This window comes from Protopterus annectens, chromosome 13.part0, assembly GCF_019279795.1.
Source record: "Protopterus annectens isolate FY-2018-M chromosome 13.part0, PAN1.0, whole genome shotgun sequence".
NCBI classification, from domain to species: Eukaryota; Metazoa; Chordata; order Ceratodontiformes; family Protopteridae; genus Protopterus; species Protopterus annectens.
The window spans coordinates 667,323,690-667,340,414 of record NC_056747.1 but is presented as its reverse complement, the minus strand read 5'-3'; positions in this window follow the sequence as shown (position 1 = coordinate 667,340,414).

Here is a 16,725-nt window from a genome sequence, read left to right as displayed (position 1 = left end):
GGAAAAAAATAGAAAAAGTTCAGTCAATAGAAGCTAAATTACAAATGTGCGCACACAAATACAGAAAAAATATTCTGCTTTAGAGTCTGTCAGAATCATAGAAATAAAAAGAAAATATTAGTTCCCATTTAGGATTTGAACCCAAGACCTCCAGATTTCCATGTTGGCATCACTGCTACTGGACTAGGGAATTTTGAGGTCTGTAGAGAAGCAGTGAGACATAGTTATTTGGGATTAAAAATTATATGGTGCAATTCTAGAATGAAGTTAAGAGGCTAGTTGAGGAGAAACATTTAGTTTGATGATTTTTGTGCATAAGAGTATGGAAAAGATGTACATTTCCTTAATGTGTATCTAATTAACATCAGAAAGTGTTATACAGTGATGTTCATACTTGAGTGATGGAAGAATTAATCTATATATTTACCAAAAACTTGTAGTTCGTAAAAAACAACAACAGAAAATTGTAGTTCTTTATAGGTTCATAGGTTGGTGCTAGGCTATCGGCCCTAGGGCCTATACAAGCCTAACCATAACAATTCCCTGGCTATTTCTTCCCACACTATTTACTTCCCTGGACCCCTGTCTAGCAGGGCAACTGACATGATCTCTGGGGTGAATTTTCTATCTCCCATCCAGTCATCAAGGTTCCTTTTGAAGAGAGTCAAAGAGGTGCTCTGCTTGACATGTATGGGGAGTCTATTCAAGAGTCTGGGGAGTCTCTGGGTCAGGAACCTATCCCTCCAGCATGTTTTGCTCATTGTGATGACAAAGTTTAGATCCCTGGAGTGTGTGTCTCTGAGGGATTGGGATTTCTTTAAGTGTAGCATGTCCAACAGCTCTGGGTTTGACATGGCCTTGTATGTTAAGAAGAGATCACTTCTGAGTAGACGATATGTGACAGAGTATAGGTGTTTTTTAGACGGTCAGCATAGGGCATCCGCTTTAGGCATGTGATTCTTTTGGTGAGGTATTTCTGCGGCCTTTCCAGTTGTTGCAGATGTCTTGAGAGGTACATACCAAATGGGGCGTTGTATTCTATAATGGGTCTAATGAGGGATGAGTACAGTGAGATAATGACCTCCTTTTTTCTGGATGAAAAGCCCTTAGTGATGAGGTGTGCCATATAGAAGGATTTCCTGACTGTTGTGGCAATGTGATTATTGAAGGTGAGACCACTGTCCACCTGTGTCCCTAAGTCTCTTATCACACTTTCGGTGTTTAATGTACTGCCACCTCTGTGGCAATTCATGGGTACATGTTTTTTTCCCAAAGGGGATGACTATACATTTCTTGCCATTGAGCTTGAGCCCATGGCTCTGGCACCAAACATCTGTTTCTGCAAGGCCCTTTTGTAGAGTATCGACATAATTTAGGGATTCAATAATGGCTCCCAGTTTATCTGCGAACTTTGTTAGCCAGAGTCCCTTAGTGTTGGCCTATACTTCAGAGAAGTAGCTGCCAAACAAGAGGCCCCATGACTGAACCCTGAGGTACTCCACCTGTCACTTGTCTGGAGCTGAATTTGGAGTCAGCTATTTTTACAGTGTGGATTCTGTCAGTAAGCCAGTTGGCAACCCATCGAGTGACGTAGGGATTAATGCCCAGCTTAGTACGTTTATCTATTATTCCAGAGTGGGGGATGGTGTCAAAGGCCTTGGCGAGGTCCAGATAGGCTGTGTGGACTGCCCTACCCTCGTCTGCGGCTCTGGAGACTGATTTGAAGAAGTCAGTCAGGTTCAGGAGACAAGATCGGCCCTTCACAAACCCAAACTGGGTGGGGTCCAGTGTTTTAAGTTTGCCAATGTCTTTGTTTATAAGTTCCATGACAATACATTCCATGGCCTTGAAGATCAGGCTCATCAAACTGATGGGGCTGTAGTTCCCGGGATCCAAAGTGGAGCCCCCCTTGTGGAGTGGGATAACTGTAGCTGTGCGCCACTCAGTGGGCATGAAGCCTGAGGTGAGGCTATGATTAAACATGACACTTAGGTGAGGTGCCAATTCATTTTGTAGTTCATGTAGTACACAGCCCAGGATGTCATCTGGTCCCATGGATGCTGTATTCTTAGCTTGAAGAGTGTGTTTTTTACCTGTGTGGCCGTTATTACCAGAATTTGGCAATTGTCCGGTATTATAGGTTCATAGGCTCATTGATTTATACTAGGCTATCTGCCCTAAGACATTTATAAGCCTAGCCCAATGTTTTGTGGCTTACGCCACCCCTTATGTTAGAAATAATGTGCCCATTAGTTTGTTGTGCCTCTGTCCAGCAGTGACACAGAGATGATTCCCGGGGTAAACCTACGATCTCCCATCCACCGGTCAAGATTTCTCTTGAACAGAGCCAGCGAGGTGCTCTGCCTCACATGGACCGGGATTTTATTCCACAGCATGGGGAGTCTCTGGGTGATAAATCTATCCCTCCAGCACATCCTATTTATATCCGTGCTAAGGTTTAAGTCACTTGCTCTAGTGGTTCTGGTGGATTTGGATTTTTTGAGGTGGAGCATGTCCATTAATTCCAGGTTGGTCATGGCCTTGTATGTCAGGCACAGGTCACCTCTGAACAGACGGTATGCAACTGAATAGAGTTGGAGTTTCTTCAGTCTGGCAGTATATGACAGGTTTTGGAGTCCCTTTATCCTTTTGGTGAGGAACTTTTGGGGTCTCTCCAATTGCTGCCGGTGTCGGGTGAGATACATCCCGAATGGGGCATTGTACTCGATCATTGGTCTGATAAGTGAAGAGTACAGGGGAACAATGACCTCACTTGATCTGGATGTGAATCCCTTCATGATCAGATGGGCAATGTAGAAGGTCTTTCAAACCACTTTAGCAACGTGAGTGTCAAACGAGAGGCCACTGTCAACCTGGGTAGCCAGGTCCCTGATAACCTCTTCTGTGCTTAGTGGGTTGCCACCTATATGGTAGCTTGGGGTTACCTTGATTTTCCCGAAGGGTATGACTATACACCTTTTTGCGTTTAACTTCAGGCCATGGCTCTGGCACCAGCTATCAGTTTCCGTGAGACCCCTCTGAAGGATGTCTGTGTCCGATGTACTATCCACTATGGCACCCAGTTTGCAGTCATCCACAAACGTTGTCAGCCATATTCCTCCTATGTTTGCCTGTACTTCTGAGAAGTAGATGCCGAACAATAGGGGGCCAAGGACTGAGCCCTGTGGGACACCACTTGTAACCGGCTTGGAGTCTGACATGGCTCCAGCAACTCTAACCCTGTGGGTTCTGCCCTTTAGCCAGTTTGCAACCCATCTTGTGACATATGGGTTTACATTTAAGCTGGTAAGTTTCTCTATGATACCCGAGTGGGGTATTGTGTCGAAAGCTTCTGCAAGGTCAAGGTAGGCTGTATGGACAGCCTTTCCCTCATCAATGGCCTTGGTAACTGTTTTGAAGAAGTCGACCAGGTTCAAAAGGCAAGATCTGCCCTTGACAAAGCCAAACTGGGTTGGGTCCAAGGTCTGCAAGTCCCCTATGTCCTTGTTTATGAGTTCCATTATGATCCTCTCCATAGCTTTGCAGACCAGGCTTGTTAAGCTTATGGGGCGTAATTACCAGGGTCCGTAGAGGCACCACCTTTGTGGAGTGGGACCACAGTTGCCGTACGCCACTCCTTGGGCACATATCCTGTGGTAAGGCTAAGATTAAACAGCTGCCTTATGTGCGGGTTTAGTTCTTCATTGAGTTCATGTAGCACACAGCCGGGGACACCATCCGGTCCCATTGATGCTGTGTTTTTAGCTTTAGAGAGAGCAGCTTTCACCTGTGCATTTGAGATGTCTGGGAGGCTACACTCTGTTGAGATAGTTATCTCTCCTTTTGGGGGGGAGAGGGGGTGAAGTTTGCGCTGAACCTGTCTGCCAGTATGTTGGCAATGTCTGTGGGCTCAGTGATTTTTGTATCATTTTGGACTAATTCTGAGCATATCTGGGAGTTTCCACCCAGGTTTCTGACATAGCTGAAGAAGGCCTTATGATTGTCTTTTGAATCTATGGCAATTTTTTTCTCAAAGTTGGCCTTTGATGATTTTATGAGGGATCACAGTTTCTTGCTAGTACTGATCAAAGATGCCTTCCCTTTTTGGTATTTTGCTCTATCATGTAATAGCTTTCTCCTCTTATTGTAAAGTTTGTTTATGGCTGGGGTCCACCAGACTGGACGTTTGCCCTTGGTGGAAAGAGTCTTGGTTTTATTTGGGATTGCCTGATCCATGCAGTCCTGAAGGTGTTCATAGAAGGCATTTGTAAGGGCTTCTGCAGCTTGGGTTGTGGTTTCCATTGGCTCGGGGGCCTTGAAGGATACCACACCTGTCTTGAGTAGTGTGAAGTTTGCTTTACAGAAGTTCTTCACTGTGGTCTTTTTTGTTTGGGGTGGGGGCGGGATGTGGATTTCTAGTGAGATTAGTTTATGATCTGATCTCACCAAAGAGGGATATACTTCTGGTGTGGAGCATTTTGTCCCCATGTTTGTGATGATGAGATCTAGTACATTTTCTCCTCTTGTGGGGACAGTGACTAGTTGTTCCATGGCATTTGAATTTATGAACTCCAGGAACCTTTGGGCTAGAAAGTTGGGGCTTGAGTAATGTTCCCAGTCTATATTCGGGTAGTTGAAGTCACCCAATATGATGGTGTTTGGTGATACATTTATACCCTCCAGTGTCTTCAGGAAGGCTGTGTGGGTTTCCTGAGTTTGAGAGGGTGGCCTGTAGCATGCTACAAATTGTAGAGCAGTTTTGCCTATGGTTAATTGCACCTGGATGGTTTCCGATGCTTCGTGCGTAGCCACCAACCTGGAGGTGTGGGTATCCTTGATGAATATGGATACACCCCCTCCTTTTGTGGTATGGTCCGGGTTTTGGGGCGGAACGCATGATATGAGGTAAAACCTGATAGTGCCGGGTGCTCTCAGGAGCCTTGAACCAGGTTTCAGTCACAGCACAGACATCGATGTTCTCCATACTGAGAAGGGCCTCGAGTGCGTGCATTTTGAGATTTAGACTTCTGGCATTGAGCAGCATTACCCTTAGTTTCTTCCGTTTTGTTTTCTAGGGTGGTAGGTTTAGAATTTGAGCCTTGCCTAAAAAGGCACTATGGGGTGGCAAGAGCCTTAGCCAATATTCGAAATACCAGAGGTGACAGGTGCAAGCCGTCCCTTGCGAAGCAGCGTGGCTTGTCAAGCATGTCATCCCAAGCAGACAGACACTGGATCCCCTTTGAATGATACCAGAAATTAAGCCAATTGTTAAAGCTGATCATCTTGTCACTATATTGTGGCATCATTCGTGGTGAAGGAAGGATACTGCTCAGGGTCAGGGTCATACCTGCCTGGGCTACATAATCAGAGAGCTCCTCTATGTCTCTTTTCATGTAGTCCAGGGAGGTACGCCTCAGGTCGTTCACACCAGCATGGACAATGACTGTGTCATACTTGTACTTGCCGTGGAGTGACCTGAGTGCTTGTGTTATGTGGCGGATTCTAGCGCCCAATAGGCAGCTTACCGTGACCTTCTCCTTGTTCAGCCTGGTGAGTGGGACGTCAGTGTGTCTGACTATGGAGTCACCTATGACAAGTATGTTTGGTGTTGTATTTGGCCTTAAGGGCAGTGACTGCTTTGCACACTGATTTTGTTTTTTATGTGTTGTTTGTGTGGTGTCTTGAGTTTGCAGTTGCTTGGGTGTCTGCTTTGGAGACCTTTGCTGTTTAGGTAAATTTTTACTCAGAGCCTTCGAGTATGTCTTAGTGTGTTTATGTGTTTGATTCAGTGGTGTGGTTGAGTTATGTGAGACTTGTATTGTGGTGTGTGTAGTTGCCTTCTCCTCCTGCCTGGTCTTGCCAGTCCTGAGTTGAGAGAGCTCAGCCTCCAGTTTGGCTAAATAGCTGCATCTCTCGCAAGTGTTAGTGTTATGTGGGAGGAGGAGAGGGTTGTCCGTGTACATGAGGCAATTGTAACATTGCCTCAGAATTCCCAGATTCACCAACTCTGCAGGAGAGGACGCCAGCATCTGACCCTTCGACATGCTAGAAATAATTATGAGTTGGTATGAGACAGAAAAGTAGAGGGCTTAGCAGGGAAGTGGGCACTCCTGGGGGGTTTTGCAAGTGAGGGGATTTGTATAATATAGGAGTGCTTGACCTGCAAAGAAAATGCTTATAAGACAAGGGATATGCTTTTAAGACAAGTGCTGAGCTTTTTGAGAAGAAAAAGCAATTAGGAACAAGTGCTGCGCTTTTTAGTGAAGATGTAAACTGTTTAGGTTCCTAACAGAGCAGTTCTAAGGGAAAAATTGAAGAACAGACTTTATGGAGCCAGAAAAAGTTTAACCTTGTTAAACCGGCGCTGCCCGATGCTGCTCTAGTGGCAACTCCACGCTAAATCGCGCTAAAGCACGTTAAGGCATGCTTGACAGCAGGGGCTGGAAAGAAGCAGGAATAGACCCAAAACGGACAATAAAACTACAGTTTCAAGTCAGTAACCACTCCTACGGGGTGCAGGGAAGCTGCTCAATGTTATTCACTGCCACTCATCAACAGAGAGACTTTCCTTTAGCCCAAGCAAAAATGGCCTCACAGAAACTTACAAACAGTTCAAGAAACAGCAAGCCTGTAACTGAACTTTTTTAAATCTCAGAAAAGTGGGAAAAAAGCAAGATTTTTTTGTTTTTGCTTTTGTTTTTTCAGAGATAGCAGAGGTTCACAGGTAATATCAAGTTATAATAGTGCAGTAAATGACCCCACACAAGAGTGCTAGATCAAGGACAGAAAATATGCAAGTTTTGAGAAAAAAATGATTTAAAATTAAGTGCAAACAGGAAATTCAGTAAATAACTTTTGGTTGTGCTCTAAATACAGCTACTAATGCAGAAATCAAGTTTAACAAGCCAGAAAATGCTCAAACTAGGCAGCTATGCAGAAAAACTTAGCAAATAAACAGAGAAAAAATACTTAAAATCTCAAAAGTGGCTCCCTTCTTCTCTCAGCATTTTCTCCTCTTGGTGGGTGCTTCACCAACAGCCAACAAGCCTGAAAAGACGCCAAAACCATGAGGCAACTAGGTTTTAAGAGAGGAAGATGAAGGAGTTATGGAAATTACCCCTGTTGGCCAATAAAACTACAGTTTCAAGTCAGTAACCACTCCTACGGGGGGCAGGGAAGCTGCTCAATGTTATTCACTGCCACTGATCAACAGAGAGACTTTCCTTTAGCCCAAGCAAAAATGGCCTCACAGAAACTTACAAACAGTTCAGGAAACAGCAAGCCTGTAACTGAACTTTTTTAAATCTCAGAAAAGTGGGAAAAAACAAGATTTTTTTTTTGTTTTTGTTTTTTTTCAGAGATAGCAGAGGTTCACAGGTAATATCAAGTTATAACAGTGCAGTAAATGACCCCACACAAGAGTGCTAGGTCAAGGACAGAAAATATGCAAGTTTTGAGAAAAAAACGATTTAAAATTAAGTGCAAACAGGAAATTCAGTAAACAACTTTTGGTTGTGCTCTAAATACAGCTACTAATGCAGAAATCAAGTTTAACAAGCCAGAAAATGCTCAAACTAGGCAGCTATGCAGAAAACTTAGCAAATAAACAGAGAAAAAATACTTAAAATCTCAAAAGTGGCTCCCTTCTTCTCTCAGCGTTTTCTCCTCTTGGTGGGTGCTTCACCAACAGCCAACAAGCCTGAAAAGACACCAAAACCATGAGGCAACTAGGTTTTAAGAGAGGAAGATGAAGGAGTTATGGAAATGACCCCCTGTTGGCCAATAAAACTACAGTTTCAAGTCAGTAACCACTCCTACGGGGGGCAGTGAAGCTGCTCAATGTTATTCACTGCCACTGATCAACAGAGAGACTTTCCTTTAGCCCAAGCAAAAATGGCCTCACAGAAACTTACAAACAGTTCAGGAAACAGCAAGCCTGTAACTGAACTTTTTTAGGGTGAGAGGGGGGTGAAGTTGGCACGGAATTGATCTGCCAGGATATTGGCAATATCCTTGGGATCAAAATATTTAATGCCATTCTGTTGTAGCTCAGAACAGATCTGAGCATTGCCATTTACATTCTTGACATAGTTATAGAATGCCTTTATTTTGTCTTTGGAATCTTTGGCAATCTTATTTTCGTAACTAGCTTTGGAGGATTTTATGAGGGATCTCAGCTTCTTACTGAGGCTGGTAAGGGAGTTTTTTGCATCCTGGGATTTTCCTCTTTTCTGCAACAGTTTCTTCCTTTTGTTGTAAAGTTTGTTTATGGCAGGGGACCACCAGATTGGCTTCCTTTTTTTGGAGGAGAGCATCTTGGTTCTATATGAGATGGCACGATTCATGCATGAGTGGCTGTGCTTGTACAGTGCCTTAGTGTAGGATGTTTATTTGCAGATGAGTAAGATATTTGGGATGTCTTTACTCAGTCTTGGCAAGGAGACTACCTTTACCTACTGACTCACAAGCTTTCGAGATAAAAAAGTGAAAGATTTCATAACAACAGAAGATGGAGTTGAAGATTTTATTATTTTGGTTGGTATTGTGGTTAGACATAGTGGAGCTTAAATTGTTGTCTAGATTATGTTAAGATTGTCTTTGTGATTGATTTTGTTGGAGATGAAGAGAGGAGAGCTAGAACTAGGGTATAATTTAGGACTAGGACCAATAATCATTACATTTTCAAGTTTAAGAACATTTCTTTGAAAATCAGCTAGTTAGTGATATTTTCGGGATAATCTACTAGTCAATTTCTTATGGAACTGATGGGTTTATAAAACCTGAAGATGGCTACATCATTAGTGCAGAGAAGTGAGTTGGATAAATGTAGGTCAAAGGGTAGGGAATTAATGAATACAGAAAAGAAAGGTGGACTAAGTACTGACCCCCCCCACAATACTCCATATAGAATGTTTACCTTGGATGAGAGACTACATCTTTTAATCACAAAGGACCAGTTTAAAAGATAACCATTAAACCATTTGATTGGAGATAGGCCAAAAGAGATGGAGTGAAGTCAGCTGATTAATAGACCTCATCAAACACTTTAGTATGATCAACAAAAACGCATAACTTAGTAGTCCAGAATCCACTGATGTGAGAGTAGAGTTTGTGTTGGGATCACTTCAAGTGAACATCTGTCTGTGGTAAACCTTGTTGACTTCTTAAGAGGATGTTGCATTTCAGAGGGTAGTCAAGGGTTTGACTATAGATGTTTTTAAAACACTTAGCAAGGGAAGGGAAATGAGTGATAGGTAAAAATGATTAGCTGGTATAAATGATGTTATTGTTGCAGTGGTATTAAAACTGTATTTTTCTACTGACAAGGGAATCTGCACTGTGTAAAGGACAGATTAAAAAGAAAATCAACTTGGTTAAAGATAACATCCTTACAATGTTTAATAAAAAATGGAAAGAATAAATCTGAACCATGGTTGCCATGGTTAGGCAGATACTCAAAATGTGTATCACTTTTAAAGATATGTTTCTGAAGTGAAATGAGGAATGAAGGGGTCAGAGGATGAGGAGGGAGTAGAGATATAAGAAGGGGAGATGGGCGCAAAAGTGGTAAATTTCATTTTTTAAATATTCTACACAGAAAGCAGAGTTAATTAGAAAGTTGTTGGATCTACTAAGGATATTATTTATTTCTAACCAGAACTTTTGGATTAGATTAAATGGAACCTTGTTTTTCATGGTAAAAGTTAATATTTTGCCTCCAGGATGCTTGGTTTTACTCATTTCTGAAATAAATATAAATAAATGGCTTTATAATGAGGTGTTAATTCAGTTTCCATATAGACCAGGTTTTGCCTTTTCCTTTACTGGGTGAAGGATATCATTAAACATCCATGGCACATGAATTATATTCTTTAGGTAAAGAATGGGAGGAAAATATTTGGTTTGCTAGGTATGTAAAACATTACTTACAATAAAGCATAAAGTATCAGGCTCTAAAAGGTAGTACTGGAACCAATAAAGCATAAAGTACCAGGGTCTAAAAGGTAGTACTGGAACCAATCTAATGTTATGATTTCATTATGAAGAGCAAGAATATAATTAGATTTGTTTCTTGTTAGTGTAAATAGAGGTGAAACCTTAATTTTGTATTAGGAGGTTGTAGAGGAAATTGGTTATTGAGGTCTGGAGGCTGAACAGTTAGAATGCATACTTTTGTGAGAACTACATTTGGTAAAGAGTAGTTAGATTACAGTGGGTTGGTTCAGGTAGTCATTTACTAGAAGTAACATGTCAAGGTTTCAAGAAGATGTTGACTGGCATGACCAAAACAAGTTGACAATTATATTGCCTAGAAGGAGGAAGTTAGTTTTGAAGACAACATTTAATAAGATAAGTGCAGAGGACAACTAAAATAAGATGGGGAGGATGGGGTAAGTAGTATAGTAGAACAATTGAAGTTTTGGTGGAGTGAGTAAGGAGGTCAGTCAGAATGCAGTTATAGGAAAATTCATCTGTTTCAAAAGATGAATCTATAATCTAGAATGTCAGGTGTGATTTGAGTGATAGGAGGCAGCCTCCCATAATATGGTTATTTAGCCTGTTTTTACAGATGAAAAGTTATGGAAGTTTTTTTTTTCTTATCCAGGATTCACAGACATCTATAACATCTAGGTTACTTGTTAAGAAAATGTATAACTGCAATGTGCAAGCTTAGATGCATTTAGGGTTAAAAAGAAATTAATACGTTTATTCTGCTTGTTCTGTGTGAAATATGTGCAGCTGCAGAAAACCTTGATAAGAGAACAATTGACGCTTGAAAGTCTACCATGGTCAGCAGAATGTGTATTGAGGCCAGGGTTGTATCTTGACCCTGGGCAAATGTATCATATCAAGAACTGAACAGCTGAAGAAATGTAAGAAACAAAGGAGGGCTGAAATTAGCCCAAGGCCAGGTTGTTTTTCTCAAACATGTTTTGCAAGACAGCAATTTTCTGTCCATGTCAGCAGTAAATCTAACAATGTCTTCTTTCTGACCATGTCAGCAATTAAGCTAACAATATTTTCTTGTGTACATGCAGAGAACTGTATAAGAATAGCATGCTGAACTATGGAAAATCAGACAAACCTTGTACCTACATGCTTTGTCTCCTTGCTGCAAGTAATAAAGAGTGCCTTACTTGAACCTTACGGGCATTGATCTTTGTGTTTTCCTTTACAGATTGGTCCTTCAAGCCAGATTCCCTCACTTCACCTCGGATCAGATGGTCAGGTGGCTGAAACCGTACGGGGAAGAAACCAAATAAGTTCTTCTTATGTGAAAAGTCCTTTGACTGAATTGTCGATAAAAAAGAGGCCACCCACTTTCTGATCTGCGACTGAAGGACGGGTTTTCCGTGAATCAGTGATCAATCATGTGGGCTCAGGTAAGGTGAATCTACTTTTTCTGTTTCAAGATCAGGGACTGGATGTGTATTGTTTCTGTCAGATTGTGTTTTCTTACAGTCAGGGATAGAAAAGGTACAATCTTGTCACAGATCAGGTGAAACAGATCAGTAGGCTTTAGACAGTCATTCTAAAGAGACTTTAACAAAATCCGTGGTACCACTTAAAAATCTGAAGGCATCAGGTAATATTTTTCTGAACAGTCTATGTAGCAAACAAAATAGGGAAAAAATGGGTAATAATTGTACAAAGACACCCGGAAATCCACCGTTAACGGAATATGCAAAATATATGCAGTCACAGCATGCAGACAATATTAAATACTTTTCAAAATGGGTTATTAAGTATGAATGTGACGGAAAATTAGAAAAATCCTCACTTATCAAACTTATCAAACAACTTAAAACTGATTCTAAGGGCCAAGTTAAAAAACAACGACAGTTAGGAATTCCCCAGGCACACAGGTGGCTGGAGGAAGCAAACCGCAGAGACCAAAAGAACAAAAACTCAAAAACAATTTTTAGATAATGAAGACAATAACTTGGTAGTGGCATTGGCACTTTTGCCTCCCCCTTCGCTGCCAGAGTACGGAGCAAGTGGACAGACTGACCCACCCCCGTTATATCCTACGCTCACTAAAGAAAGAGACTTTATAAAATTGAAACTAGCTAAAGTTAGAGATCCCATCGAAACTAGGTCCCGAACGAAGGGAAATAATCAAGAAGAAGGCTCCGAATTATGGCAGGTAGTTAAGGATACACAACCTGTAGAAGAAGAAATATGCCCACTTATAGAAGTGCCAAACCCTCAGGCAGGACAGGAAGATCAGACTCCAACTATCTTAGTGTATCGACCCTGGACTCCGGAAGATATCCGGAAAGCTACAGAAGGGATTCCCCATCCAAAACTTAATTTCAGAAAATTTTCAGAAGATTTACAAGGAATGAGGCTAAGTTATAACTTAAATGGGGAAGAGATAGAAAAAGTAGTTCGACAGATTGTAGGACCAGATTGGTACATGATTTGTGGCAACTGGAATCCTCGTGACGCTGCACAAAAACCTCTTCCACACAGCAGCGCAGAATTAGACACTAGAGCGAAGGGACTTACAGACCGCATCTCTGAGAAATGGAAACCTAGGGCAGACTGGACTTGCATTAATCAATGTGTCCAGCAGGAGGATGAATCAGTTGACCAATATTTTGCTATACTGTTAGAATGTTTTAACAACCACTGTGGAATGCAGGTTCCTGAAGATCAAAAACAAGATTCCCCATATGAACAGCAGCTGAAGAATGCATTTTTAAAAGGTAGTAGTACACCTATAAGCAGTTTCATTACAAAACACATGGTTGACCATCAAATTAGTAGATTACATTCACTACTCAAATATGCTAGACATGCTGAAAGGCATTTTAATAGCAAAAAGAAGAAGAAGGCTCAGATATTTTCCGTAGAAGACGGAGCAGAAGTTTATGTAGTGCACCCCGGGAAAAAGAGCAGGAAAAATACACAGGGAGGTAAGCAGTCTGATCAGCGATCAGAAGACTTTGAAGGACGCAAGAGAAGGGGAGAATGTTTTAAATGTGGTAAAAAGGTACATTTGGCAAGGGATTGCAGGAAAAATAAGAAAGCAACAACGGAAGATAAAGAAGGTGAGGACTGACTATATGATAGTCAGGAATCACAATAAGAGACCAGTAGAGAAAGGACAAATGAGGATGTGAAAAGGGTAATAGAGGAAGTACAGGAAATCAATGACAGTGCAGAAGAAGATGAAGTACTAGATTTAGCTTTATTGAGCCTGGAGCTCTATTTAGCAGATACAAAACTGGAAGTTACACTTTTAGTGGAAGGCAGTGAAGTTAAATTTTTGTGTGATTCGGGGGCATCACGGACCCTGATACACCCCTCCAAATTACCAGACAATTCAGAGTCATCTGATTACATATTGGTCAAAGCAGCGAATGGGCAGCTATACTGGGAGCCCCTCTCCTGCAATATCACCATAACAGATCCTGTTTCAGGATTAGCACAAATAAGTAAGATTGTAGTTTCTGCAAAATACTCAGTAAATCTCTTGGGCAGGGATCTTATGCAGTTGTTTGGCATGGTGGTGGTTCCAACTATGCAGGGCATGGAAGCGCAGCGACGAACTGACACCTTTATGGTTCAATCGGGGAGTGAAATGTTTTATTGGTACCATCAGGACCTGTTTACGAGTGGTCCAGGGACTGTGACCAAAGAACTGATGAACGTAGCCATCAGTAAGTTTGCCTCCCTGGACATTGATAAACAGCACCTGCTGCATTGCACCCTGTATTTTTGTAACACACCAGGGCCTGATAATGAGTATGAAAAAAAATTATTTAAGCATCATACAAACAGATTGGTACTAAGAAACTTATACTGGGACACAGAAGGGAATAGTGTAGCCAGCTGTTCGCTGCCCCAGGAGTTTTTGACACTTTATAAATCCAATCGACTACCACATGTAAGCTTAACCAGGAATAAAAACATACAGTGGGCAGACCTAGGGGAGAGAGTTACAAGATGGGAAAAACAAACAGAAATGGAGTTGTCAGGACAGGGAATACAAGTGCAGAAATTGAACTGGGTGACTCAAGCTAACCCAGTTGTACATCTGCAGTCTCGCGGAGACAGCTGATGGATACTCCTACTGACGGAAGAAGAAAATGCCTTACGAGACATACCAGAGACCCTCTGGTCAGCAGGAAAATCAGATGTAGGACTTATCTGTACTGCAGGTCCAGTTAGTATTACACCAAAGTCAGCATTTAGACCACAAAAAAGACAGTATCCCTTAAGAAAGGATGCAGAGACAGGAATAAAACCTATTATAGCAGCATTACTTAAGGGAGGGGTGCTAGTAGAATCCCCTAATTCTCCGTGTAATACACCTTTATTTCCAGTCAAAAAGACAATGGAGAATGGCGTATGGTTCAGGATTTGCAAGCTGTAAATGACGCAGTAATACCAAGGGCACCTATGGTGCCGGATCCACACACCTTGTTGAACGACTTAAAACCTCAACAAGAATATTTCTCTGTGGTAGACATTAGTAATGCATTCTTTTCAATACCAATACACCCAGGCAGCCAGTACTGGTTTGCATTCACGTTTCAAGGAAAAAGATACACATATACAAGATTACCACAGGGATATTGTGAGAGCCCTACTATATTTTCACAAGAAATGTCAAGTAACCTGGCAGGATTTAACCCACCAAGGGGTAGTCAGGTCTTACTTTATGTTGATGACATTCTATTAGCAGCCCCCACCCTGCAAGATTGCAGGGAAGACACAGTAGCACTTTTACGATTTTTAGCTGCTGAACGACACAAACTGAATAAGAACAAACTGCAACTTTGGAAAAAAACAGGTAAAGTACTTGGGATACGTAATATCCAAGGGAGGTAGAACTTTAGATGAGGTCAGGAAGGTGGCAATTTTGCAGGCACCAAAGCCCACCACCAAGAAGGAAATTATGTCCTTCTTGGGAATGACTAATTTTTGTCGGAGCTGGATTCCAAACTATGCTTTGGAATCTGTACCTTTAACTGACCTTATTTACAAAACACCTATGGCAGCGCAGGACTTGTTAAAGTGGACAACGGAGGCAGAATCTGCTTTCTGTAAGCTGAAACAGTTAATAGCCTCCTCTCTAGTTCTGGGTTTGCCTAATTACCGTAAGCATTTTTTCCAGACTGTAGATTGCAAGCAGGGTTATATGACATCAGTACTAACAGAACAACATGGGGATAAGCAATGTCCCATAGCTTACTATTCATCACAATTAGACCCAGTGGCATGATCTTTGCCACACTGTGTGCAGGCAGTAGTCACGGCAGCAATGGCAGTGCAGGCTTCGGCTTCAGTAGTCTTATTTCACCCACTCACTCTAAGGGTACCTCATGCAGTCACGATTATTTTATTACAAGAAAAAGTAGCATATCTCTCTCCTGCTAGGCATCTCTCCTGCATGACCATATTGTTGAGCCAACCTCATATGACAATTGAACGATGTACGACCTTAAACCCTTCTACCCTGCTCCCAACTCTTGCAGATGGCACACCACATCGCTGCCTACAAATAATCGAGCAGAAGATATTACCTAGGAAAGACCTCACGGATGTCCCCTTGGATAATGCAGAGGTGACATACTACATGGTTGGCTCGTGCAAAAGGGGCCCTGCAGGACAGAACCTAGTAGGATATGAAGTAGTCTCTGATACTGAAGTTATAGAAGCAAAATCTTTACCGCATCATTTATCTGTGCAGACAGCAGAATTGATTGCTCTGACACGAGCATGTACCTTAGCAAAGGATAAGTGTGTAAACATCTTCACTGATAGTCAATATGCTTTTTCCACTGTACATGTGTTTGCACAACAGTGGAAAAACCGAGGAATGATAACATCTACTGGCAAACCTATAAATCTTGCGCAGCTTATTTTAGATCTCTTAGAATCCATTAAATTGCCTCGAAGGGTAGCTATTTGCAAATGTACAGCTCATACTAAACAACAGGACATAATTTCAAAAGGTAATGCAAGAGCTGATGCAGCTGCAAAACAGGCAGCTACAGAGGTATTCCTTCTAGATAAGGAATTACAACCCTCTGAAACCTTGAATTTAGATATGTTAAAAACAATGCAGACACTCACTACACAAGCAGAAAAACAGCGATGGATAAGACGAGGAGCAATCCTCAAGAAGGGGCTGTACATCTCTAAGGAGGGAAAACCAATACTACCCTCTAACTTGTTCCGCTATGCGGCATTGTTGAGCCATGGGCAGTGCCATGTCTCAACAGGGGGATGGTACAGCTGGTGAACCAGGTGTTCACAACGTATGGATTTACAAACTATTCTAAAAAATTTTTGTTTAATGTGTCAAATCTGTAACAAACACCATGCACAGGGGGCGATAAAGCCTAAGCAAGGGAGTTTTCCCACACCACCATATCCGTTTCACACTATCTGTATGGATTTCATAGAACTAAATAAATGTGAAAACAAGAAGTACTGCCTTGTCATTATAGATATGTTCTCCAGGTGGGTGGAAGCTTTTCCAACTAAAATTCCGGATGCAGTTACAGTAGCAAAGGTACTTGCTAAGGACATTATTCCTAGGTTTGGTATTCCGGAAAGAATCTATAGTGACAACGGTACACACTTTGTAAATCAAACCATACAGCAGCTGAGTAAGTTTTTTGGTATTTCTCTTAAAAATCATTGTGCATATCATCCGCACTCTGCAGGGCTGGTTGAAAGACATAATGGCATACTGAAAAGCAA